The 27,562-nt window shown below is 35.6% G+C and overlaps 1 long non-coding RNA gene across 17 annotated transcripts in view; it reads right to left on the bottom strand.

The window, feature by feature from the left end:
• LOC132697597 (uncharacterized) overlaps positions 1-27,562 on the bottom strand; it is a 45,944-nt gene that overhangs the window by 7,266 nt on the left and 11,116 nt on the right. For 14 of the 17 annotated variants that reach the window (XR_009618229.1, XR_009618225.1, XR_009618219.1 and 11 more), the window contains 6 exons: positions 25,068-25,225; positions 19,260-19,385; positions 14,888-15,045; positions 9,051-9,205; positions 1,041-1,117; positions 400-988 (listed from right to left, as the gene is read on the bottom strand). This is a non-coding gene — a long non-coding RNA (uncharacterized LOC132697597). The remainder of the gene's footprint in view (positions 1-399; positions 989-1,040; positions 1,118-9,050; positions 9,206-14,887; positions 15,046-19,259; positions 19,386-25,067; positions 25,226-27,562) is intronic. The other 3 variants (XR_009618220.1, XR_009618231.1, XR_009618228.1) reach the window with 2 other exon arrangements.

The following is a 27,562-nucleotide window of genomic DNA, read 5'->3' as shown; positions in this document are numbered from 1 at the left end:
TCTCAGCAAATTCACGGATGACAAAATTGCAAATTTAATTTCGCGGCTAGAACAAATCGGCATTTAACAAAGTTCAATCGGAGCAGAGCTGTTAGAACGAGGATAAGAGCAGTGAACGCGAAAATTTTGAGGAAAAGTACTTTGAATCCGTAGGTCGGGCCAAAATGTTAGTAGAACGATATCATGATCAAAAAATGGCTCAAATACAAACGCAAAGTCCAATTCAGTCGGTAAATTCTCATGTTACAGGTAGTCCAAATTTTAACAAATCATTTCCGTCAATCGAACTCATTAAATTCCATGGTTAATACGATAAATGGGATCAATTTCACGATCTATTTGTAACTTTGATACACGATGACCCAAATATCGACAATATCAAAAAAATTTACTACTTACTAGGATGTTTAAAGGGTGATGCCTCAGAAATTTTGGAATCCATTCAAGTAACAAACGACAACTACCTGATAGCGTGGAAATTATTAACTGAGCGTTATGAAAACAAAACGTTAGCAATTAAAAATAACATCAAAGGTTTATTTAATTTACCAATGGTTTCCAAGGACAAAGTTAGTCTCAGAAAGCTTGTCGATGAATTTCAAAAACGGTACCGCGCTTTAGAGTATTAAAAGAGCCAGTTAAGCACTGGGATCCTTTATTAATCTATTTAATAATCAACAAGGTTGATCAGAGAACATCCAATCTTGGGGAGGAATTTATCATTAACAAAAGGTTGACAAGTCCCACCTTGGAAGAGTTTTTGCAATTTTTAAACGATCGATGCAAACTTTTGGAAACCACTGAATTTAACGTAAAGGTTGAAAACAAGTTACAAAAAACATCTGATCAAACAAAACAAACTTTCTGGGGAGAGAAACAAAAAAGTTCAATCATATTCAACAACGCAATCAAAGCCTCTTTTGTAAAGATTCGCATGGAATATATCGGTGCGAAAAATTCTTAGCGTTACCGGTAGCTTCGAGATTATCTGAAATTACAAAACTTGAAATTTGCTCGAATTGCTTGCGTTCAAATCATACCACTACAGATTGCACTTCTCAGCGATGTAAAGTATGTTCGAAAAAACACAACACGATGCTACATGTAGATGCCAAATCTGAAATTTCGGAAAAAAATTCTGTTGAAAATTTAAAATCTACTTCAGCTGAAAACACGTCAAAATCGGTAGGGTTAATAGTTAACCACAACATTAAAAATGAACCTCAAGAAATTCTCTTATCGACAGCGACAATTTTAATTCAAGATCGCGATGGAAGTTGGCAACCCTGTCGCGCGCTACTTGATAGCGGATCACAGTCAAATTTCGTGACGCAAAATTTGACAAAGAAATTAAATTTGTCTTGCGCTGAAATCAATACACCCGTTGTAGGTGTTGGTAGCACACAGACCAGTATAGCAAATCAAACGCGTGCTAAAATAAAATCGATTGAAAATAATTTTGAAAACAAACTAACGTTTTTAATTCTCGATAAAATAACTGAAAAATTCCCAACTCTTCAAAACGCCGTATTTGGTTTTATCGTTTCCGGTCCTTTAAATTTAAATTATAATACAAAAAAGACTGTTTGTCATTTATCAGTTAACCGAACATTAGAAACCCAGCTGGAAAAATTCTGGCAAATCGAGGAATGTTCTTTTGTAAAACATTATACCGAGGAAGAAACTCTTTGCGAAAAAATATTTGCGGAAACTGTAAAACGCGATAAGACAGGATGCTTCATTGTAACATTACCTATCCGAGAAACAGCAGGCAAAATCGGCAACTCTCTTGATGCCGCTTTGAAAAGGTTACATTCTATTGAAAGAAAGTTTAAAAGAAATCGTGATTTTAAGTCATTTTAAGAGGGAATATGAATCACTTGGCCACATGCAACAAATATTCGTTAATGAAAGTGAAACGAATAGAAGCATTTTTAATTTACCGCACCATGGGGTAATTAATAATTCTAGCACTACAACAGCATTAAGGGTAGTTTTTGACGGATCTTGTCCTTCAAGTACATGATAAATTAATGATCGGTCCGTGTATACAGGACGACTTATTTTCACTACTACTTAGATTTGGAAAGCACAATGTTGTAATAACAGCTGACGTGGCGAAAATGTATCGTCAAGTTAAAATATCCGAGCATCAGCGTGATTTACAACGTATATTGTGGCGCGAAAATTCGGAATCTCCAATTTCTCATTACGTTTTGACAACAGTGACGCAAGGCACTGGTCCAGCTTCATTTTTAGCTACCAGAGCTTTACAACAAGCTGCTATCGAAAATCGTGAATAATATCCAGATTCATCAGCCGTAATTATGCGAGATTTTTACGTGGACGACCTAATTACTGGGGCTCCTAACGTAGAACTAGCATCCAAATTAAAAACTGAAATCAATGAAATATTAAGTCAATATGGATTTTTTCTGAGAAAATGGACTTCAAACGCGGTTCAAGTAATTGAAAAGGAAAACTTTGTTAGTACAGACAAACATTACGTTCATGAAAAAGAAATAAAAAAGACTTTAGGTTTGGTATGGCATGCAAACTTGGATGTTTTGAAATACGAGGTCAGTAATTTCAAACAATCCCAAAAAATCACTAACACACATTCTTTCAGCTATTTCAAGCATATTTATCTCCAAGTTCCTTAAAAATATTCGTAGCTAATCGAGTTGCCGACATTCAAAGAAAAACAAACACTTCACAGTGGAATCATATTCCTTCAAACCAAAATACCGCTGACGTTGTCTCTAGAGGTGTCAGGCCGTCAGAGTTGATCAATCTCAAACTTTGGTGGTTCTGTCCCGAGTGGCTTGCTAATGAGAAAAAATCATGACCTCAAGCAACAATTAAGTTATCGAATATTCCCGAAAAAAGAAATACTAAAACAGTTTTAACAATTACATCCGCAAAAGGTTTTGAGATTTTCCAAAAATATTCGTCCTTATATAGGTTACAACGTATCATAGCAATATGCTTTAGATTCTATTCTAATTGCAAGGTTAAGAAAGAAAACCGAAATTTTGGAAATATAGGCGTTGAAGATATCGAAAGGTCGATGAATGTTACTTTAAGACTAGCACAATCGGAAATGTTTGTCGCTATAAAAAGCAATAAACCTTTATCAACAAAATCAAAACTATTATCATCGAAACCCTTTATCGATTCTTGCGGCTTACTACGAGTTGGTGGTCGATTAAAAAATTCAAAGCTTACTTTTAATCATTATATATATATATATATATATATATATATATATATATATATATATATATATATATATATATATATATATATATATATATATATATATATATATATATATATATATATATATATAAATCTTACAAAAAAAATGTTTCTATAATTGTGTGCTTTATCTTTACCCTAACTGAGCTCTTTAATTTATATTGACATTTAAAAATTGAAATTTGTATCTACAATATAACCTAAATATTTAAGATGCGGTCTACAAAACTGACATTTTTCGCGAGAGACTGTAAGACCAGATTCTAGAAGACGATCAAAAACCTTACCAATAATACTCAAATACGACTCAAATCTGAAGAGATAATAATTATATCATCCAAATAGACGAAAACATTGGGTTGAAGGTCAACTCTAACACTTTTTCCATCAACCTTTGGAAGGTTGCCGGGGCATTAGTTAATCCGAATGGCATTCTTTTAAAATGAAAAAGTCCACGACCGGGGACCGTGAAAGCACAATATTCTCGACTGCTTTCCTTAATTGATACTTGCCAAAAAGCAGATTTAAGATCAAGGGAACTTAAGTACTTTGCACCACCGAGGCTATCAAGTATAGAGGAGACAAGGAATAGGATATGCATCCTTTTTTGTAACGGCGTTCAAACGCCTGAAGTCAACACAAAAACGATGAGTTCCATCTTTTTTTGGTACCATTAATATCGGGGAAGACCAAGCGCTTTTCGATAGTTCAATAACATCAGGTTCTAGCATTTTTGTCAGTTCTTTCGTTCTTTAATAGGCGGACCTTCAACAATAATCTCGTGCTCAACCACATTAGTAAGACCTAAAGTGGTTCCCATTTTTGAGAACTTCTCATCAAGCAAGATGTTAAGAGAATTACGTTGTTCTACAGACAGATCTACTACGTCACAGACAGTATTCATTTGACAAACATAAGGCTCATTTGAGAAATGCCACTCATTACGGCGCAAGTCAGGGACGATACCCATTTTCGTCCAGAAATCAGTACCTAAGATCAAAGGATGGGGAAGGCTTGGCACAACCAAAACGTCGACAAGGCAAAGTTTATCTAGCCAGCACATAGGCCCTGGTACTCGACCTAAACTTTTACAAGACTGTCCATTGGCAACATGAACGGAGACAGGTGGCGAGGTAATCTTGAGTCCTAAGTCCTGAAGAAATTCCCAACCAGATTGACCAACAACGGTAACGTTAGCACCGGAATCAAGCATTCCTAAAATAGTTTTCCCTAATATGGTGATTTCAAGATAAGGGCGTTGATCTTTATCAGCATGAGATATGACATAATCGAGTAATGCTTTATGAGGAAAAACATGATTGGTCGAACAAGGCAAAGAGCTGGAGGTACTATTTCGACCGATTAGTTCCTCCTGTGATCGTTTCCCGCACGAGGTGAACATTCCGGGCACGTGCGAACGGTGACATTTGATCTTTTACAGCGAAAACAATGCTTGTTAATAGGAGCAGAACAGTTACGAAACGAATGACCAGGTTGATTGCAGTTAAAGCAAACCATTGAGGAAGAAGTAGCTTGAACAGCATGAACCTCGGATATATTTAAAGACAACTCCTGAGTGGATGCTGACAAATATGCAAGTTCGGGTTCCACATAACTTTGGTTTGACCTACGAGTGGGAGGTCTATCGTGATCCGCACGGAACTTTTTAACCTCAAGTTTTAGCCATTCAGCCTCAAGTTCATTAAGAGAGCTTACAATTGGGAGTTGCATAACGTAGAATGGAGCCAAATTCCTTAAAATGATATCGACCTGAGTTTCTTCGGGAACATTGCCATAACGGCTAAACATAGTACTCATGCAAGCGAGATAATCCACTTTTGTTTCGTTGGGACCTTGTGTACGGGATAAAATTTCCCCAAATAAACGAGATTTATAATCTGGTGGTAAATAATGCGAAATACAAAGTTGACGAAGTTCTCTCCAATTTTGACACCTTTTAATAACAGACCTATACCAAAGTAGTGCTTTTCCCTGAAAAAGATCTAAAGAGGAAGCGAAAAGATCGGCCTCTGAGACATTACGGGCATGGCGAAGTTCTTCTACACGCTCTAAAAATTGGCCCACCAATAGAGAGCAATGAAAAAAAAACAAATTAAATAATTAGTGCTAAGTACCCAAAATCTTCAATAACTAATATTCAAAATTACTCGCTGGCAAAAATATGTGAGTGACCCCGCATTGATTCAAAATTCAAATTCAAAAATATAGCCAAGTATTTTTTTGCAGTTCGAATCAATATACAAATCCAAACTGACGGCCCATTAATTCAAAACTCAATAAACTATAAAAAATTGCCAGAAATATTTGAAAAGCTATAAAAACAACGAACCTACAAAATAATAAAATTTACACGTTGGGTGCTAAAAAATTCCCAGAAAATGTACACATTGGGCGTTAAAAAAAAAGTACACGTTGGGCGTTAAAAAAAAATTACACGTTGGGCGCCAGAAAAATTGCCACGTCTCTTTTCCACTGAAAGTGGAGGGGAGACCGAAGCAATCCTACTATACTTTGCTCACTTTGCTACCGATTGGAAGCAGTAAGTATAGGGCCCAAGCAGCTCAGTTTCTCAAAACATGGGCGGGGTATAAAAAAAGAAAGTAAATCAAAGGTTGGAAACCGGGGCGCCAGCTAGGACAAAACCTCAACCTATACTATAAGTTAGTGATAGTGACTAGTGTCCTTGCTCACTAGCCACCAAAGAAACTCGCAAAGTTAACAAAGTTCGAACCCAAATAACCAAAAACCAAATAAATAATTAATAAATAAGACCGGCACGTCAGTTTAAATCTCCATATATTGGCTCAAGTACACACTAATCACAGGAAGCTTGGTTACGATCGATCGTTTACAAATAATTCTTACAAAAAAAATGTTTCTATAATTGTGTGCTTTATCTTTACCCTAACTGAGCTCTTTAATTTATATTGATATTTAAAAATTGAAATTTGTATTTAATAGGCATAAAATTAACCGGAACATAAATAGAGGCTTATCTGTGATCCTCCAGTTACCAGCAACGAACGAGTCGGGCAAGCTCTAAGATGGCTGTTCTGTATACAGCCTACGGGTTCACCAGTCAGTGGGATAGGCACGAATGCTTATCACTCTTGGACGAGGAGATATGCACTGCAACGTCCTGAACCGAGCTAACTTGAAGACTTGATGAATTTTTGGGTTGCAGAATTCATAACACGTGCCGTCCACGATGTAAGGAGGCACCAAATCCAATTGAACCGGAACTGGGGAAGCCAGTACCAAATGGGAAGCCAAAACCAGTCCAAAAATCAAAAACTGGTTCCAAAAGGAAAACCAAATCGAAAACCAAAATCAAAACCAAAAACCAGAACCGCCTGATGATCGTGGGTGGCGGTGAAGAGTGCCAGGTGCTAGGTTGGTTAGCTTTAATCCAGCCTAAGCTGTAATGTTGGGGACGTCCAAGCAACATACTACCAACAAGACGACGATCCGCAACTTCTATACGAAGAAAGAAAGATCGATGAAGTTTCACAAAGTTCCAAAAAAAGAGACCGATGGTGCTGGCAATACGATGTTCGGTTCCGACACCACTAGGGTCAATGGGCCAATAATGACAGGAGTTAATCAACGTAAGGAGAGCAAATATTATCTAAATGCTACTCGCTATTATCAATAAAAACCAATTAATACACATATATGAACGAGATTACGGAGTAACGTCTTAGGAAATCGAAGACGAACGTGTGCCAAAGTTCGAGTGTTTAACTGTACGAATGGCCGAGTGCATTCGCGTTGACAGAGGATTGAAATATAACCTCTCCAAAAAGCAACAAGTGTAAATAAATGAAACCAAGGGACAACAATGGAAATTGCCGTTAGTTCGGAAATAAGAAGGAATACAGGACGATCGTCTCGTGCAATAACATCTTAAATTGCAGCCAAAATGCAAGGACTTACACTTATTTACATTTATTTTAGGACAGGCAAACCACACCAAGCAATTAAACAGTTACAGTGTGTTCGAACAGAATGAAGTAGTGAAGAATAATTAGCAATACCAGTAGCTTTGAGGATTAAGACAGTGTGTAATTGTGAGAATAAAACATTTAATAGGTAGTCTCCGAGCATTATTAACCTACATGTGAGAAACATAAGTCCAAGTAGCCAATGACAAATTGAACCCGCTACAAGTTGACTTTAAGTTTTGAAGTGCTCTCTCATGTTCACCCGACCATTGAAAAGTTACATCTTTTTTCAGTAAAGAACGCAAAATTGAGGTTTTTTCAGACAAACCATCTACAAAGCGAGCTATATATGTGACCATACCCAAAAAACGTTGAATATCTTTGACATTTCCTGGACTTGGCATGTCTAAAATGGCCTGAATCTTAGATCTATCTACCTCTATGCCACGCTCACTTAGTTCATGTCCCATATAGGAGACTTTTTGACATAGAATTTTACATTTTTCTTTGTTAAAACGAATGTTATGTTGTGCAGCACGCTTTAAATTAAATTATGACCAGAAATCGAGTTACTAAAGCAGATAACGTCATCTATAAAAACTGCACAGCCTTCTATGTCTCCAAAAATTTCTTGCATGCGTTGCTGATATACCTCAGATGAACATGAAAGACCATAGGGTAATCTCCGGAAATAATATCTACCAAAAGGTGTCGCAAACGTGCAAAGTTTAGAGCTTTCTTTATCTAATTTTATCTGGAGAAACCCCTGAGTTGCATCTAAAGCACTAAAATATCTAGAACCATGCATTTTTGATGCTATTTCATCCCAAGTAGGCAAATGAAAGGTTGGTTTCCTTTAAAATTGATTTAATCGAGAAGGATCCAAGCATCGTTAAAGGTGAAAAAATTGTTACTATATAGGAAGCGAACCATATCAACAAACTGTTGAAATGCTCGTCTAAAATTGCCAATACTAACTCTAGGGTGATATTCGTAAAAAGAGACACCACATCAAAAGAAACAAGCACAAAGTCCTGAGGTATTTGAACACCGTTAACAAGTTCGTCAAATTCGAATGTGTTTCTAATTCTAAATTTAATGAAATTCAGCCAAAGAGGCGCTCAAAATCTGACCAACGAAACATGCTAATGGCAATGTAGTTTCTCCGACACAGGACACTATGGGACACAGTGGGCAGTCCTCTTAGTGGACTTTCGGTAAGCCATAATACTAAGGGCTTGTTCTTTAATTTTTTTCACTGATGTTGACGACGTAGGGTCTCTATGGACTGGAATATACATGGCATTATCTCCTAGGAGTTCCAATGATTTTTGTATATATGATTCTCTAGACATGGCAACCATGACATTGCCCTTGTCAGATTTGGTAATTAGTAGGTTAGAGTTAGCTTTCAGAAATTCCCTTGTCCTTCTCTCAATGTCATATGTCGATGCACGTGTTACTATTAATATAATTACCAACGAGGTTTGTGTTTGAAAATATTAATGTACCTTGGTGGAATAGGGAGGCTAAATTTAGGACCTATGGCTAGAAAACCACAAACTTCAGCAAGTATTGTTGTGCTAGAAATGTTCTTAAACCATTTAACATAATCAGCAAAGAAACTGTATCTTCGGCCTGCCAAAATCCTTTGATCTTTTTTAAATTATTCCCCTTAATTTTACTAAAAATCGAATTGTATTGAATGCTCGGTGTGAATAAAAAATCATCTAAAATATTAAAAGGAAGGCTTTTTCCACGTAGAAAGTCTGTATGTCGCCTCAAAGTATGTTCAAGTGTCATGTTGTGCATTTTTTTAGTTACCTTTTGTGTTAGAAATTCACGTTGTCTATGGTTAGTGTTGTTAAGTTGTTGAGGTATGCGCCACAGTTGTGTGCCATCTTGTAGATATCTGGGAGGCACGACGTCAGTGCCATATGTGATTCCAATCCTACGATAGAATTATCCCATTCTTACTCCTAGAAGCAAAGTGTAAATACAGTTAGGGGCTACTGGTAACTTGTTGCACAAAATAACTACGGGATCGCCCAATATTAACTAATATAGAGGGAGCAATACAAGATGCAAATGCTCATTGAATAATGGCTTTTTATTGTTAAGTCAAGCTTTCGCCCAAGTATTTAGGCTTCCTTAGGACACTAAAATGTAAAAGGGAAACACTCTATAATAAAAACAAAAAGAACACACTGGGCTTATCAATACATACATCAATTAAACTCAAACAGCAGAGGGGGCACAGTACTCCTTGCACAAACAGAGAACCGTGTTAGCCATTAAAGTAAAGGCTGCACAGATTAAAATAGTAAAACAAAGGAAACTTAACCTAGACGACAAGTCACTAATTAATAAGTCAAATAACCGTAAACGACAAAGACCCAACAAAAATGCAACCCAATTCGATTCTGTCGGAGATAATCTGCTCAACGACATTTAAAAAAAAACAGAGAAATTTGACAGTTGGAAAAATGCTCAGGCACATATAAAGAAAACTTGACAAATCAAAGAATCACCACATTACAAAACCAAAGAATAAAAAACAAAAAACCCACCAACGACCATTAACTTCGAACTTACGTTTAACCACGGTGAAAAAAGCACAGAAATAATTTTAGTATTCGACTAGATCAGAGGTCTCCAAACTACGGCCCACGGGCCACATCCGGCCCGCGAACAGATTTTGTCCGGCCCGCGGAGAGCTTGTATACTTGAAAGAAAAATCTACTAGAGATTAGATGTTGTTTATAGCAAATAAATTTAGTTTACTGAAGTAATCTATTTTTACGTTGAATATTAATTAATATGACATCTACATTGATATGATCATGGGCAACTACTCATAACATTGTTGTAGGTTATTATATACTAACCAACAAATTATTGAAATGAATTCAACCAACATTTTATACATTTTAAATAAAAAAATAACTTATAACAAGCATAATGACATATGAAATTCTAATGAGATTTATGTAATTGCGATTTTCCACTGACAATAGTTTGTAGTTGTGGGCTAATTTTACTTGTACCAATTATTAAAAGAGATTTAAGATGCCCATCAGTCAATTTAGATCTGTAGACATTTTTTGTGTACTTCATTTTGGAAAAGGTCTTCTCACACAGATAAGTAGTACCAAAAACAGAAAACATTCCACGAGCAAATTTATGCAAATTATCAAATTGTGTCAGTGGAAGACACTTATAAAATTCCAACAAGGATAAGTTTTGATATTTGTTCTTAATGATATCACTGCACTTTAAGTCAATCATTTCCATTTGAAGTTCCGGGGCTAGGGTTTCAATGTCAGTTTCGAAAGGATTCTGAAAAATCTTAATTTCATTCGCAATGGCATCAAAGTCCGAGAAACGAGTATCAAAATTTATTTTTAAAGCAGTCGAAAGTTTCGATTGCAAAATTGATAGGAAACTCGGTCTCACTGCTTTGGCTAAATATTTCACATGACTGATTCAACTTTTTATCACCGGCGACAATTAATGATAATATTGTTTTGGCCCTTAGAATTTCTTGGCGTGATCAATATGGCCCTAAGGCTGAAAAGTTTGGAGACCCCTGGACTAGATCAAAGACCCACAAAATTTTTTCACCTAAACCAACACAACCGGGCTTTTCTTGAATAGCAATCTGCTCAAATCGCGACTCAGGTAGACTTAAGATTGTTAGGTTGTTTACAGATCTCTATAGACACTCGCATTTTTCGTTGGTAGAAGAATTGATTACATGCAAGAATGTTAGTCATTATTTAAAATAGAAAGATGAGACCTCTCAGAAAACACTATGGCAATATCTAACATATTAAATTTCAAAAGTTTTTAAGCCACAGTTTTTGAAACACGGTTGCTACGGCACTTTTGACCTCCTTACGAAAATTTTTATCTTAAAAGTAACAACATATTAATTTAAAAAAACATCAATACACTAATCCTCATCAATAATAACATATTCAACTTACAGTTTTATTGAAATTAAGAAATTTATTTTGTTTTTGTGAATTAGAATTTAATAAGAGTCTGAGGCAGATGCGTCTGATTCTGAATTACTAAACTTACATATTTATAACTGTAAAGGGTTGGGGGAAGGTGGTTGTAAATCACCCTCAAAACTTAAACGGTTAGAGCGGCAAGAAAACGGTAGGACATACAATACCCAAAATTAACACAGCAAAGCTTGAATTTTACAAAAAGCCACTTATTCACGCTACCCGAATAGAACAAAGCTTTTTGTCTTCTCTGAAATTACTCATTCATTCATTCGCATTCGCAACAGATCAGAAACAAAATGGAATATCACAGAGCAGAAACCTAGCACTACCTAGCACTATCATTAGAGACATGGTCCAAAGCAAAATGGCTTGCGTTAAATTCTTCCTGACTTCGCGATCATATGTACTTTTGTCGTACGCACAATGCTAAGTCGACTAAGAAATCCATGGAACACAGGCATCAGATGAAGAAATGGACAACACAATTAATTCTATAAGCTACTTATAAAACTAATATTATGATAAGAAAATTATTACTAGATCCAAACAAAATAAACCCAATACTTCTCAAATGTGCCAGTACTTTTACTTTAAAAATACTAAATTTTACTATTGAAATATGAAATATGAAACCGCCACAACATACATGTTGCGTTAAATTCTTCCTGACTTCGCGATCATATGTGCTTTTGTCGTACGCACAATGCCAAGTCGACTAAGAAATCCATGGAACAGAGCCGGATGAACCCCATCGAAAGACAATACCATAAAAGCCGCGTCAGATAAAGCCACACAGGCCTCAGATGAAGAAATGGACAACTCTTTATAGCTACTTATAAAACTAATATTATGATAAGAAAATTATTACTAGATGCAAACATTACTTCTCAAATGTGCCAGTACATACATGTAATGCAAAAGTAAACTGTTATCTCCCAAACCTTCTCGGTGATGGGTATCTCAGAAATTGTGACAAGGACAATGGCCGTTCATTTAATTCTGCAAAAAATACATGGGCAAACCGCAGAAAAAGAACTTAATAATTTTGACTACAAAAATTCCCGTCCTTTTAAACAGAAACACTCTTGGCTAAGCCCAATCGAAATTATTTTTATATTAAACCCCAGAACAAAATTTGATTTACTTAAATCGAAAGTGAATAATACCTTTAAATTTGCAAAGAATTATGATTTTATATAACCTTTATGCCTTTCAATGGAAGAATTAGAACTGAATGCAGATGAATAGTAGAAAGTAGAAACAATTGAAAGGCATGTGAGGCGAATTACCGATCCTGTAAATATCGAATGGAAATTAAAGGGTGGCTATTATTGAAAATAACACTGAGCGCAGCATACATATCAACATATACAATCATGTTTCCCAGCCACCTGTCCATAGGCAAAGTATTGACTCACCAAAAAATCTAACGTAACTACAGCTACCTCTCCATTATCATTAACGGGAACCATGTCTCCCAAAATTTATCCAACTAGGCCATACCTGACAATCAAGTAGCTTGTAACTCCAATAGCACACTTACATTGTGTAAAACTAGTAGAATTAGTTTTTTTATAAATATTTGATGTAATAAATAAGTGTAAATACTGCTCAAAGCATCCACATCTCTTTTATGGTTAATACAGTTGGCACACTGATGAATATAGCACATTTCTAGGAACCTGCGTTTATAGCAATTTTTTTCAGTATCTAGAATATAAGGATTGTTGTATGTTACTTGGTGGTCATGGTTATTCACATAGGAACTGAAGCTAGTAATCTTGGGCTTATGTTTACAGTCACTTTTATGTACTGTGTAATTCTTTTTTTTTTTAATTTGAGATGTAAAGTTTTTCACATTCACATTGAAAACCTTAGACGACATATTACTTTCTATTTATTGGCGTGGTGTCTTTTAGTTGAGAATAGAATAATCTGAGCGACCTACCATTATATTTTGCCATCTACATATTTGAAGGTTGAAAGAACCGCACAAGTGATGGCCTTAATTTGTTAATATACATGAGTTTACCAAATTTAACTTCTAAATTGGTCAGCCAATCCTCATGCACATGACGTGGGGGGAGGGTCCTGTAGTGTAGGCCTCACAGAATAAAAGTTTATTAATTAACCTGATGGAACATTTATTGTCCACAAGAAGAGTTCTCAATAACAGTAAGTTAAAAAGTTAGAAAGAACGGTGACAGATCTTGTAAACCCAATAGAGCATTAATTTTTTGGTTCATGGGGTGGTGGGAAGAGAAGGGGATATATCTACCAGACCTGAACGCTTTACGCTACCAATCTAAAATAACGACATTGTCCATCGTCCGAATAGCTTTTGAGTCTAAGAAATGCACCAAACGAGCAGATTCCGTCTCCACAGTAAACACTAGACACGGATTGGATTAATTAAATATGTTAAGTGTTGCATTGAATGAATTTTCGGGAAGTACATCAAACAAATCATCCACATATTGGCATAAAAGTGGGAATTTATAGTCAACTATATTTACAACGAAATATAATAATTTATTCATCACAATTTCCGCGATCACTAGGGAGGCGGCACCACCCATCCGAAGAACCTTAATTTGTTGATAGTAATCGTTGTTAAAGGTGAAAAAAGTGTTACTATATAGGAAGAGAATCATATCAATAAACTGTTTTTTCGGAATATTACAATTGGGTTCAATCAAATTGAAATGATCGTCTAAAATTGCCAATACCAACTCTAGGGTGATATTCGTAAAAAGAGACACCACATCAAAAGAAGCAAGCACAAAGCCCTGAGGTATTTGAACACCGTTAACAAGTTCGTCAAATTCGAATGTGTTTCTAATTCTAAATTTATTGAATTCAGCGAAAGAGGCGCTCAAAATCTGACCAACGAAACATGCTAATGGCTATGTAGTTTCTCCGACACAGGACACTAGGGGACACAGTGGGCAGTCCTCTTAGTGGACTTTCGGTAAGCCATAATACTTAGGGCTTGTTCTTTAAGTTTTTTCACTGATGTTGACGACGTAGGGTCTCTATGGACTGGAATATACATGGCATTATCTCCTAGGAGTTCCAATGATTTTTGTATATATGATTCTCTAGACATGGCAACCATGACACTGCCCTTGTCAGACTTGGTAATTAGTAGGTTAGAGTTAGCTTTCAGAAATTCCCTTGTCCGTCTCTCAATGTCATATGTCAGTGCACGTGTTACTATTAATATAATTACCAATGAGGTTTGTGGCCCTCGAGCGAACCAGGTCTCTATGCTGTTTGCAAACATTTTGAATGAGAGATCTGTAAGTAATTTGAAAATATTAATGTCCCTTGGTGGAATAGGGAGGCTAAATTTAGGACCTATGGCTAGAAAACCACAAACTTCAGCAGGTATTTTTTGTGCTAGAAATGTTCTTAAACCATTTAACATAATCAGCAAAGAAAATGAATCTTCGGCCTGCCTAAGTCCTTTGAACTTTTTTTAAATTATTCCCCTTAATTTTATTAAAAATCGAATTGAATTGAATGTTCTGTGTAAATAAAAAATCATCTAAAATATTAAAAGGAAGGCTCTTTCCACGTAGAAAGTCTGATAAACCGGTCACAATCTGCGGTAGACATGTTGTGCATTTTTTTAGTTACCTTTTGTGCTAGAAATTCAAGTTGTCTATGGTTAGTGTTGTTCAGTCGTTGAAGTATGCGCCACAAGTGTTGTGTGCCATCTTGTAGGTATCTGGGAGTCACGACGTCAGTGCCATATGTGATTCCATTCCTCCGATAGAATTATCCCATTCTTACTCCTAGAAGCAAAGTGTAAATACAGTAAGGGGCTACTGGTAACTTGTTGCACAAAATAACTACGGGATCGCCCAATATTGACTAATATAGAGGGATCAATAAAAGATGTAAATGCTCATTGAATAGTGGCTTTTTATTGTTAAGTCAAGCTTTCGTCCAAGTATTTAGGCTTCCTCGGGACACTAGAATGTAATTAAACTCTAACAGCAGAGGGGGCACAGTACCCCTTGCACAAACAGAGAACCACGTGTTAGCCATTAAAGTAAAGGCTGCACAGATTAAAATAGTAAAACAAAGGAAACTTATGCCTAGACAACGAGTCACTAATCAATAAGTCAAATAACCGTAAACGACAAAGACCCAACAAAAATGCAACGCAATTCTATTCTGTCTGGTGGTCTGGTGATAATCTGCTCAACGACATTTAAAAAAAAAACGACAAATTTGACAGTTGGAAAAATTTTCAGGCACATATAAAGAAAACTTGATAAATCAAAGAATCACCACCTTACAAAACCAAAGAATAAAAAGCAAAAAACCCACCACCGACCATTATCTTCGAACTTACCTTTAACCACGGTGAAAAACGCACAGACAATAATTTTAGTATTCGACTAGATCACAGACCCACAAAATTTTTTCACCTAAACCAACACTACAGGGCTTTTCTTGAATAGCAATCTGCTCAAACCGCGACTCAGGTAGAGAGTTAAGATTGTTAGGTTGTTTACAGATCTCTATAGACTCTCGCATTTTTCGTTGGTAGAAGAATTGATTACATGCAAGAATGTTAGTCGTTATTTAAAATAGAAAGATGAGACCTCTCACAAAACACTATGGCAATACTATAACATATTAAATTTCAAAAGTTTTAAAGTTTTAAGCCACAGTTTTTGAAACACGGTTACTACGGCACTTTTGACTTCCTTACGAAAGTTTTTATCTAAAAAGTAACAAAATATTAATTAAAAAAAACATCAATACACTAAACCTCATCAATAATAACATATTCAACTTACGAAATTTATTTTGTTTTTGTGAATCATAATTTAATAAGAGTCTGAGGCAGATGCGTCTGATTCTGAATTACTAAACTTACATATTTATAACTGTAAAGGGTTGGGGGAAGGTGGTTGTAAATCACCCTCAAAACTTAAACGGTTAGAGCGGCAAGAAAACGAAAAGACATACAACACCCAAAATTAACACCGCAAAGCTTGAATTTTACAAATAGCCACTTATTCACGCTACCCGAATAGAACAAAGCTTTTAGTCTCCTCTGAAATTACTCATTCATTCATTCGCATTCGCAACAGACCAGACACAAAATTGAAAATGGCTTGCGTTAAATTCTTCCTGACTTCGCGATCATATGTGCTTTTGTCGTACGCACAATGCCAAGTCGACTAAGAAATCCATGGAACAGAGCCGGATGAACCCCATCGAAAGACAATACCATAAAAGCCGCGTCAGATAAAGCCACACAGGCCTCAGATGAAGAAATGGACAACTCTTTATAGCTACTTATAAAACTAATATTATGATAAGAAAATTATTACTAGATGCAAACATTACTTCTCAAATGTGCCAGTACATACATGTAATGCTAAAGTAAACTGTTATCTCCCAAACCTTCACGGTGATGGGTATCTCAGAAATTGTGACAATGACCACAGAAAAAGAACTTAAGAATTTTGACTACAAAAATTTCCGTCCTTTAAACAGAAACACTCTGGGCTAAACCCAATCGAAATTATTTTTATATTAAACCCCAAAACAAAATTTGGTTTACTTAAACCGAAAGTGAATAATAGCTTTAAATTTGCGCAGAATTATGATTTTATATGACCTTTATGCCTTTATGAATTGGAACTGAATGCAGATGAATAGTACAAAGTAGAAACAATTGAAAGGCATATGAGGCGAATTACCGATCCTGTAAATATCGAATGGAAATTAAAGGGTGGCTATTATTGAAAATAACACTGAGCGCAGCATACATATCAACATATACAATCATGTTTCCCAGCCACCTGTCCATAGGCAAAGTATTGACTCACCAAAAAATCTAACGTAACTACAGCTACCTCTCCATTATCATTAACGGGAACCATGTCTCCCAAAATTTATCCAACTAGGCCATACCTGACAATCAAGTAGCTTGTAACTCCAATAGCACACTTACATTGTGTAAAACTAGTAGAATTAGTTTTTTTGTAAATGTTTCATGTAATAAATAAGTGTAAATACTGCTCAAAGGATTCACATCTCTTTTATGATTAATACAGTTGGCACACTGATGAATATAGCACATTTCTAGGAACCTACGTTTATAGCCATTCTTTTCAGCATCTAGAATATAAGGATTGTTCTATGTTACTTGGTGGTCATGGTTATTCACATAGGAACTGAAGCTAGTAATCTTGGGCTAATGTTTACAGTCACTTTTATGTACTGTAATTCTTTTTTTTTTAATTTGAGATGTTTGCCTTATGCAAAGTTTCTCACATTCGCATTGAAAACCATAGACGACATAGGACTTTCTATTTATTGCCGTGGTGTCTTTTAGTTGAGAATAGAATAATCTGAGCGACCTACCATTATATTTTGCCATCTTCATATTTGAAGGTTGAAAGAGCCGCACAATTGATGGCCTTAATTGGTTAATATACATGAGTTTACCAAATTTAACTTCCAAATTGGTCAGCCAATCCTCCTGCACATGACGTGGGGGGAGGGTCCTGTAGTGTAGGCCTCACAGAATAAAAGTTTATTAATTAACCTGATGGAATATTTATTGTCCACAAGAAGAGTTCTCAATAACAGTAAGTTAAAAAGTTAGAAAGAACGGTGACAGATCTTGTAAACCCAAGAGAACATTGATTTTTTGGTTCATGGGGTAGTGGGAAGAGAAGGGGATGCCAATCTAAAATAATGACATTGTCCATCGTCCGAATAGCTTTTGAGTCTAAGAAAGGCACCGAACGAGCAGATTCCGTCTCCACAGTAAACACCAGACACGGATTGGATTAATTAAAAATGTTAAGTGTTGCATTGAATGAATTTTCGGGAAGTACATCAAACAAATCATCCACATATTGGCATAAAAGTGGAAATTTATAGTCAACTTTATCTACAACGAAATATAATAATTTATTCATCACAATTTCCGCGATCAATAGGGAGGCGGCACCACCCATCGGCAGACCCTTAATTTGTTGATAGTAATCGTTGTTAAAGGTGAAAAAAGTGTTACTATATAGGAAGCGAATCATATCAATAAACTGTTTTATCGGAATATTACAATTGCGTTCAATCAAATTGAAATGCTCGTCTAAAATTGCCAATACTAACTCTAGGGTGATATTCGTAAAAAGAGACACCACATCAAAAGAAGCAAGCACAAAGCCCTGAGGTATTTGAACACCGTTAACAAGTTCGTCAAATTCGAATGTGTTTCTAATTCTAAATTTATTGAATTCAGCGAAAGACGCGCTCAAAATCTGACCAACGAAACATGCCAATGGCTGTATAGTTTCTCCGACACAGGACACTATGGGACACAGTGGGCAGTCCTCTTAATGGACTTTCGGTAAGCCATAATACTTAGGGCTTGTTCTTTAATTTTTTTCACTGATGTTGACGACGTCTCTATGGACTGGAATATAAATGGCATTATCTCCTAGGAGTTACAATGATTTTTGTATATATGATTCTCTAGTAGGTTAGAGTTAGCTTTCAGAAATTCCCTTGTCCGTCTCTCAATGTCATATGTCAGTGCACGTGTTACTATTAATATAATTACCAATGAGGTTTGTGGCCCTCGAGCGAACCAGGTCTCTATGCTGTTTGCAAACATTTTGAATGAGAGATCTGTAAGTAATTTGAAAATATTAATGTCCCTTGGTGGAATAGGGAGGCTAAATTTAGGACCTATGGCTAGAAAACCACAAACTTCAGCGGGTATTTTTTGTGCTAGAAATGTTCTTAAACCATTTAACATAATCAGCAAAGAAAATGAATCTTCGGCCTGCCTAAGTCCTTTGATCTTTTTAAAATTATTCCCCTTAATTTTATTAAAAATCGAATTGTATTGAATGTTCGGTGTGAATAAAAAATCATCTAAAATATTAAAAGGAAGGTTTTTTCCACGTAGAAAGTCTGTATGTCGCCTCAAAGTACGTTCAAGTGTCATGTTGTGCATTTTTTTAGTTACCTTTTGTGTTCAGTTGTGAAGGTATGCGCCACAGTTGTTGTGTGCCTTTTTGTAGATATCTGGGAGGCACGACGTCAGTGCCATATGTGATTCCAATCCTACGATAGAATTATCCCATTCTTACTCCTAGAAGCAAAGTGTAAATACAGTTAGGGGCTACTGGTAACTTGTTGCACAAAATAACTACGGGATCGCCCAATATTAACTAATATAGAGGGAGCAATACAAGATGCAAATGCTCATTGAATAGTGGCTTTTTATTGTTAAGTCAAGCTTTCGCCCAAGTACTTAGGCTTCCTTAGGACACTAAAATGTAAAAGGGAAACACTCTATAATAAAAACAAAAAGAACACACTGGGCTTATCAATACATACATCAATTAAACTCTAACAGCAGAGGGGGCACAGTACTCCTTGCACAAACAGAGAACCGTGTTAGCCATTAAAGTAAAGGCTGCACAAATTAAAATAGTAAAACAAAGGAAACTTAACCTAGACAACAAGTCACTAATTAATAAGTCAAATAACCGTAAACGACAAAGACCCAACAAAAATGCAACCCAATTCGATTCTGTCGGAGATAATCTGCTCAACGACATTTAAAAAAAAACAGAGAAATTTGACAGTTGGAAAAATGCTCAGGCACATATAAAGAAAACTTGACAAATCAAAGAATCACCACATTACAAAACCAAAGAATAAAAAACAAAAAACCCACCAACGACCATTAACTTCGAACTTACGTTTAACCACGGTGAAAAAAGCACAGAAATAATTTTAGTATTCGACTAGATCAGAGGTCTCCAAACTACGGCCCACGGGCCACATCCGGCCCGCGAACAGATTTTGTCCGGCCCGCGGAGAGCTTGTATACTTGAAAGAAAAATCTACTAGAGATTAGATGTTGTTTATAGCAAATAAATTTAGTTTACTGAAGTAATCTATTTTTACGTTGAATATTAATTAATATGACATCTACATTGATATGATCATGGGCAACTACTCATAACATTGTTGTAGGTTATTATATACTAACCAACAAATTATTGAAATGAATTCAACCAACATTTTATACATTTTAAATAAAAAAATAACTTATAACAAGCATAATGACATATGAAATTCTAATGAGATTTATGTAATTGCGATTTTCCACTGACAATAGTTTGTAGTTGTGGGCTAATTTTACTTGTACCAATTATTAAAAGAGATTTAAGATGCCCATCAGTCAATTTAGATCTGTAGACATTTTTTGTGTACTTCATTTTGGAAAAGGTCTTCTCACACAGATAAGTAGTACCAAAAACAGAAAACATTCCACGAGCAAATTTATGCAAATTATCAAATTGTGTCAGTGGAAGACACTTATAAAATTCCAACAAGGATAAGTTTTGATATTTGTTCTTAATGATATCACTGCACTTTAAGTCAATCATTTCCATTTGAAGTTCCGGGGCTAGGGTTTCAATGTCAGTTTCGAAAGGATTCTGAAAAATCTTAATTTCATTCGCAATGGCATCAAAGTCCGAGAAACGAGTATCAAAATTTATTTTTAAAGCAGTCGAAAGTTTCGATTGCAAAATTGATAGGAAACTCGGTCTCACTGCTTTGGCTAAATATTTCACATGACTGATTCAACTTTTTATCACCGGCGACAATTAATGATAATATTGTTTTGGCCCTTAGAATTTCTTGGCGTGATCAATATGGCCCTAAGGCTGAAAAGTTTGGAGACCCCTGGACTAGATCAAAGACCCACAAAATTTTTTCACCTAAACCAACACAACCGGGCTTTTCTTGAATAGCAATCTGCTCAAATCGCGACTCAGGTAGACTTAAGATTGTTAGGTTGTTTACAGATCTCTATAGACACTCGCATTTTTCGTTGGTAGAAGAATTGATTACATGCAAGAATGTTAGTCATTATTTAAAATAGAAAGATGAGACCTCTCAGAAAACACTATGGCAATATCTAACATATTAAATTTCAAAAGTTTTTAAGCCACAGTTTTTGAAACACGGTTGCTACGGCACTTTTGACCTCCTTACGAAAATTTTTATCTTAAAAGTAACAACATATTAATTTAAAAAAACATCAATACACTAATCCTCATCAATAATAACATATTCAACTTACAGTTTTATTGAAATTAAGAAATTTATTTTGTTTTTGTGAATTAGAATTTAATAAGAGTCTGAGGCAGATGCGTCTGATTCTGAATTACTAAACTTACATATTTATAACTGTAAAGGGTTGGGGGAAGGTGGTTGTAAATCACCCTCAAAACTTAAACGGTTAGAGCGGCAAGAAAACGGTAGGACATACAATACCCAAAATTAACACAGCAAAGCTTGAATTTTACAAAAAGCCACTTATTCACGCTACCCGAATAGAACAAAGCTTTTTGTCTTCTCTGAAATTACTCATTCATTCATTCGCATTCGCAACAGATCAGAAACAAAATGGAATATCACAGAGCAGAAACCTAGCACTACCTAGCACTATCATTAGAGACATGGTCCAAAGCAAAATGGCTTGCGTTAAATTCTTCCTGACTTCGCGATCATATGTACTTTTGTCGTACGCACAATGCTAAGTCGACTAAGAAATCCATGGAACACAGGCATCAGATGAAGAAATGGACAACACAATTAATTCTATAAGCTACTTATAAAACTAATATTATGATAAGAAAATTATTACTAGATCCAAACAAAATAAACCCAATACTTCTCAAATGTGCCAGTACTTTTACTTTAAAAATACTAAATTTTACTATTGAAATATGAAATATGAAACCGCCACAACATACATGTTGCGTTAAATTCTTCCTGACTTCGCGATCATATGTGCTTTTGTCGTACGCACAATGCCAAGTCGACTAAGAAATCCATGGAACAGAGCCGGATGAACCCCATCGAAAGACAATACCATAAAAGCCGCGTCAGATAAAGCCACACAGGCCTCAGATGAAGAAATGGACAACTCTTTATAGCTACTTATAAAACTAATATTATGATAAGAAAATTATTACTAGATGCAAACATTACTTCTCAAATGTGCCAGTACATACATGTAATGCAAAAGTAAACTGTTATCTCCCAAACCTTCTCGGTGATGGGTATCTCAGAAATTGTGACAAGGACAATGGCCGTTCATTTAATTCTGCAAAAAATACATGGGCAAACCGCAGAAAAAGAACTTAATAATTTTGACTACAAAAATTCCCGTCCTTTTAAACAGAAACACTCTTGGCTAAGCCCAATCGAAATTATTTTTATATTAAACCCCAGAACAAAATTTGATTTACTTAAATCGAAAGTGAATAATACCTTTAAATTTGCAAAGAATTATGATTTTATATAACCTTTATGCCTTTCAATGGAAGAATTAGAACTGAATGCAGATGAATAGTAGAAAGTAGAAACAATTGAAAGGCATGTGAGGCGAATTACCGATCCTGTAAATATCGAATGGAAATTAAAGGGTGGCTATTATTGAAAATAACACTGAGCGCAGCATACATATCAACATATACAATCATGTTTCCCAGCCACCTGTCCATAGGCAAAGTATTGACTCACCAAAAAATCTAACGTAACTACAGCTACCTCTCCATTATCATTAACGGGAACCATGTCTCCCAAAATTTATCCAACTAGGCCATACCTGACAATCAAGTAGCTTGTAACTCCAATAGCACACTTACATTGTGTAAAACTAGTAGAATTAGTTTTTTTATAAATATTTGATGTAATAAATAAGTGTAAATACTGCTCAAAGCATCCACATCTCTTTTATGGTTAATACAGTTGGCACACTGATGAATATAGCACATTTCTAGGAACCTGCGTTTATAGCAATTTTTTTCAGTATCTAGAATATAAGGATTGTTGTATGTTACTTGGTGGTCATGGTTATTCACATAGGAACTGAAGCTAGTAATCTTGGGCTTATGTTTACAGTCACTTTTATGTACTGTGTAATTCTTTTTTTTTTTAATTTGAGATGTAAAGTTTTTCACATTCACATTGAAAACCTTAGACGACATATTACTTTCTATTTATTGGCGTGGTGTCTTTTAGTTGAGAATAGAATAATCTGAGCGACCTACCATTATATTTTGCCATCTACATATTTGAAGGTTGAAAGAACCGCACAAGTGATGGCCTTAATTTGTTAATATACATGAGTTTACCAAATTTAACTTCTAAATTGGTCAGCCAATCCTCATGCACATGACGTGGGGGGAGGGTCCTGTAGTGTAGGCCTCACAGAATAAAAGTTTATTAATTAACCTGATGGAACATTTATTGTCCACAAGAAGAGTTCTCAATAACAGTAAGTTAAAAAGTTAGAAAGAACGGTGACAGATCTTGTAAACCCAATAGAGCATTAATTTTTTGGTTCATGGGGTGGTGGGAAGAGAAGGGGATATATCTACCAGACCTGAACGCTTTACGCTACCAATCTAAAATAACGACATTGTCCATCGTCCGAATAGCTTTTGAGTCTAAGAAATGCACCAAACGAGCAGATTCCGTCTCCACAGTAAACACTAGACACGGATTGGATTAATTAAATATGTTAAGTGTTGCATTGAATGAATTTTCGGGAAGTACATCAAACAAATCATCCACATATTGGCATAAAAGTGGGAATTTATAGTCAACTATATTTACAACGAAATATAATAATTTATTCATCACAATTTCCGCGATCACTAGGGAGGCGGCACCACCCATCCGAAGAACCTTAATTTGTTGATAGTAATCGTTGTTAAAGGTGAAAAAAGTGTTACTATATAGGAAGAGAATCATATCAATAAACTGTTTTTTCGGAATATTACAATTGGGTTCAATCAAATTGAAATGATCGTCTAAAATTGCCAATACCAACTCTAGGGTGATATTCGTAAAAAGAGACACCACATCAAAAGAAGCAAGCACAAAGCCCTGAGGTATTTGAACACCGTTAACAAGTTCGTCAAATTCGAATGTGTTTCTAATTCTAAATTTATTGAATTCAGCGAAAGAGGCGCTCAAAATCTGACCAACGAAACATGCTAATGGCTATGTAGTTTCTCCGACACAGGACACTAGGGGACACAGTGGGCAGTCCTCTTAGTGGACTTTCGGTAAGCCATAATACTTAGGGCTTGTTCTTTAAGTTTTTTCACTGATGTTGACGACGTAGGGTCTCTATGGACTGGAATATACATGGCATTATCTCCTAGGAGTTCCAATGATTTTTGTATATATGATTCTCTAGACATGGCAACCATGACACTGCCCTTGTCAGACTTGGTAATTAGTAGGTTAGAGTTAGCTTTCAGAAATTCCCTTGTCCGTCTCTCAATGTCATATGTCAGTGCACGTGTTACTATTAATATAATTACCAATGAGGTTTGTGGCCCTCGAGCGAACCAGGTCTCTATGCTGTTTGCAAACATTTTGAATGAGAGATCTGTAAGTAATTTGAAAATATTAATGTCCCTTGGTGGAATAGGGAGGCTAAATTTAGGACCTATGGCTAGAAAACCACAAACTTCAGCAGGTATTTTTTGTGCTAGAAATGTTCTTAAACCATTTAACATAATCAGCAAAGAAAATGAATCTTCGGCCTGCCTAAGTCCTTTGAACTTTTTTTAAATTATTCCCCTTAATTTTATTAAAAATCGAATTGAATTGAATGTTCTGTGTAAATAAAAAATCATCTAAAATATTAAAAGGAAGGCTCTTTCCACGTAGAAAGTCTGATAAACCGGTCACAATCTGCGGTAGACATGTTGTGCATTTTTTTAGTTACCTTTTGTGCTAGAAATTCAAGTTGTCTATGGTTAGTGTTGTTCAGTCGTTGAAGTATGCGCCACAAGTGTTGTGTGCCATCTTGTAGGTATCTGGGAGTCACGACGTCAGTGCCATATGTGATTCCATTCCTCCGATAGAATTATCCCATTCTTACTCCTAGAAGCAAAGTGTAAATACAGTAAGGGGCTACTGGTAACTTGTTGCACAAAATAACTACGGGATCGCCCAATATTGACTAATATAGAGGGATCAATAAAAGATGTAAATGCTCATTGAATAGTGGCTTTTTATTGTTAAGTCAAGCTTTCGTCCAAGTATTTAGGCTTCCTCGGGACACTAGAATGTAATTAAACTCTAACAGCAGAGGGGGCACAGTACCCCTTGCACAAACAGAGAACCACGTGTTAGCCATTAAAGTAAAGGCTGCACAGATTAAAATAGTAAAACAAAGGAAACTTATGCCTAGACAACGAGTCACTAATCAATAAGTCAAATAACCGTAAACGACAAAGACCCAACAAAAATGCAACGCAATTCTATTCTGTCTGGTGGTCTGGTGATAATCTGCTCAACGACATTTAAAAAAAAAACGACAAATTTGACAGTTGGAAAAATTTTCAGGCACATATAAAGAAAACTTGATAAATCAAAGAATCACCACCTTACAAAACCAAAGAATAAAAAGCAAAAAACCCACCACCGACCATTATCTTCGAACTTACCTTTAACCACGGTGAAAAACGCACAGACAATAATTTTAGTATTCGACTAGATCACAGACCCACAAAATTTTTTCACCTAAACCAACACTACAGGGCTTTTCTTGAATAGCAATCTGCTCAAACCGCGACTCAGGTAGAGAGTTAAGATTGTTAGGTTGTTTACAGATCTCTATAGACTCTCGCATTTTTCGTTGGTAGAAGAATTGATTACATGCAAGAATGTTAGTCGTTATTTAAAATAGAAAGATGAGACCTCTCACAAAACACTATGGCAATACTATAACATATTAAATTTCAAAAGTTTTAAAGTTTTAAGCCACAGTTTTTGAAACACGGTTACTACGGCACTTTTGACTTCCTTACGAAAGTTTTTATCTAAAAAGTAACAAAATATTAATTAAAAAAAACATCAATACACTAAACCTCATCAATAATAACATATTCAACTTACGAAATTTATTTTGTTTTTGTGAATCATAATTTAATAAGAGTCTGAGGCAGATGCGTCTGATTCTGAATTACTAAACTTACATATTTATAACTGTAAAGGGTTGGGGGAAGGTGGTTGTAAATCACCCTCAAAACTTAAACGGTTAGAGCGGCAAGAAAACGAAAAGACATACAACACCCAAAATTAACACCGCAAAGCTTGAATTTTACAAATAGCCACTTATTCACGCTACCCGAATAGAACAAAGCTTTTAGTCTCCTCTGAAATTACTCATTCATTCATTCGCATTCGCAACAGACCAGACACAAAATTGAAAATGGCTTGCGTTAAATTCTTCCTGACTTCGCGATCATATGTGCTTTTGTCGTACGCACAATGCCAAGTCGACTAAGAAATCCATGGAACAGAGCCGGATGAACCCCATCGAAAGACAATACCATAAAAGCCGCGTCAGATAAAGCCACACAGGCCTCAGATGAAGAAATGGACAACTCTTTATAGCTACTTATAAAACTAATATTATGATAAGAAAATTATTACTAGATGCAAACATTACTTCTCAAATGTGCCAGTACATACATGTAATGCTAAAGTAAACTGTTATCTCCCAAACCTTCACGGTGATGGGTATCTCAGAAATTGTGACAATGACCACAGAAAAAGAACTTAAGAATTTTGACTACAAAAATTTCCGTCCTTTAAACAGAAACACTCTGGGCTAAACCCAATCGAAATTATTTTTATATTAAACCCCAAAACAAAATTTGGTTTACTTAAACCGAAAGTGAATAATAGCTTTAAATTTGCGCAGAATTATGATTTTATATGACCTTTATGCCTTTATGAATTGGAACTGAATGCAGATGAATAGTACAAAGTAGAAACAATTGAAAGGCATATGAGGCGAATTACCGATCCTGTAAATATCGAATGGAAATTAAAGGGTGGCTATTATTGAAAATAACACTGAGCGCAGCATACATATCAACATATACAATCATGTTTCCCAGCCACCTGTCCATAGGCAAAGTATTGACTCACCAAAAAATCTAACGTAACTACAGCTACCTCTCCATTATCATTAACGGGAACCATGTCTCCCAAAATTTATCCAACTAGGCCATACCTGACAATCAAGTAGCTTGTAACTCCAATAGCACACTTACATTGTGTAAAACTAGTAGAATTAGTTTTTTTGTAAATGTTTCATGTAATAAATAAGTGTAAATACTGCTCAAAGGATTCACATCTCTTTTATGATTAATACAGTTGGCACACTGATGAATATAGCACATTTCTAGGAACCTACGTTTATAGCCA

The sequence above is a fragment of the Cylas formicarius genome, unplaced genomic scaffold (genome assembly GCF_029955315.1).
Source record: "Cylas formicarius isolate icCylForm1 unplaced genomic scaffold, icCylForm1.1 PGA_scaffold_25__1_contigs__length_1324815, whole genome shotgun sequence".
NCBI lineage: Eukaryota > Metazoa > Arthropoda > Insecta > Coleoptera > Brentidae > Cylas > Cylas formicarius.
Note: the sequence above shows the minus strand (reverse complement) of the source record. Positions and strands in the feature narration are given on the sequence as shown.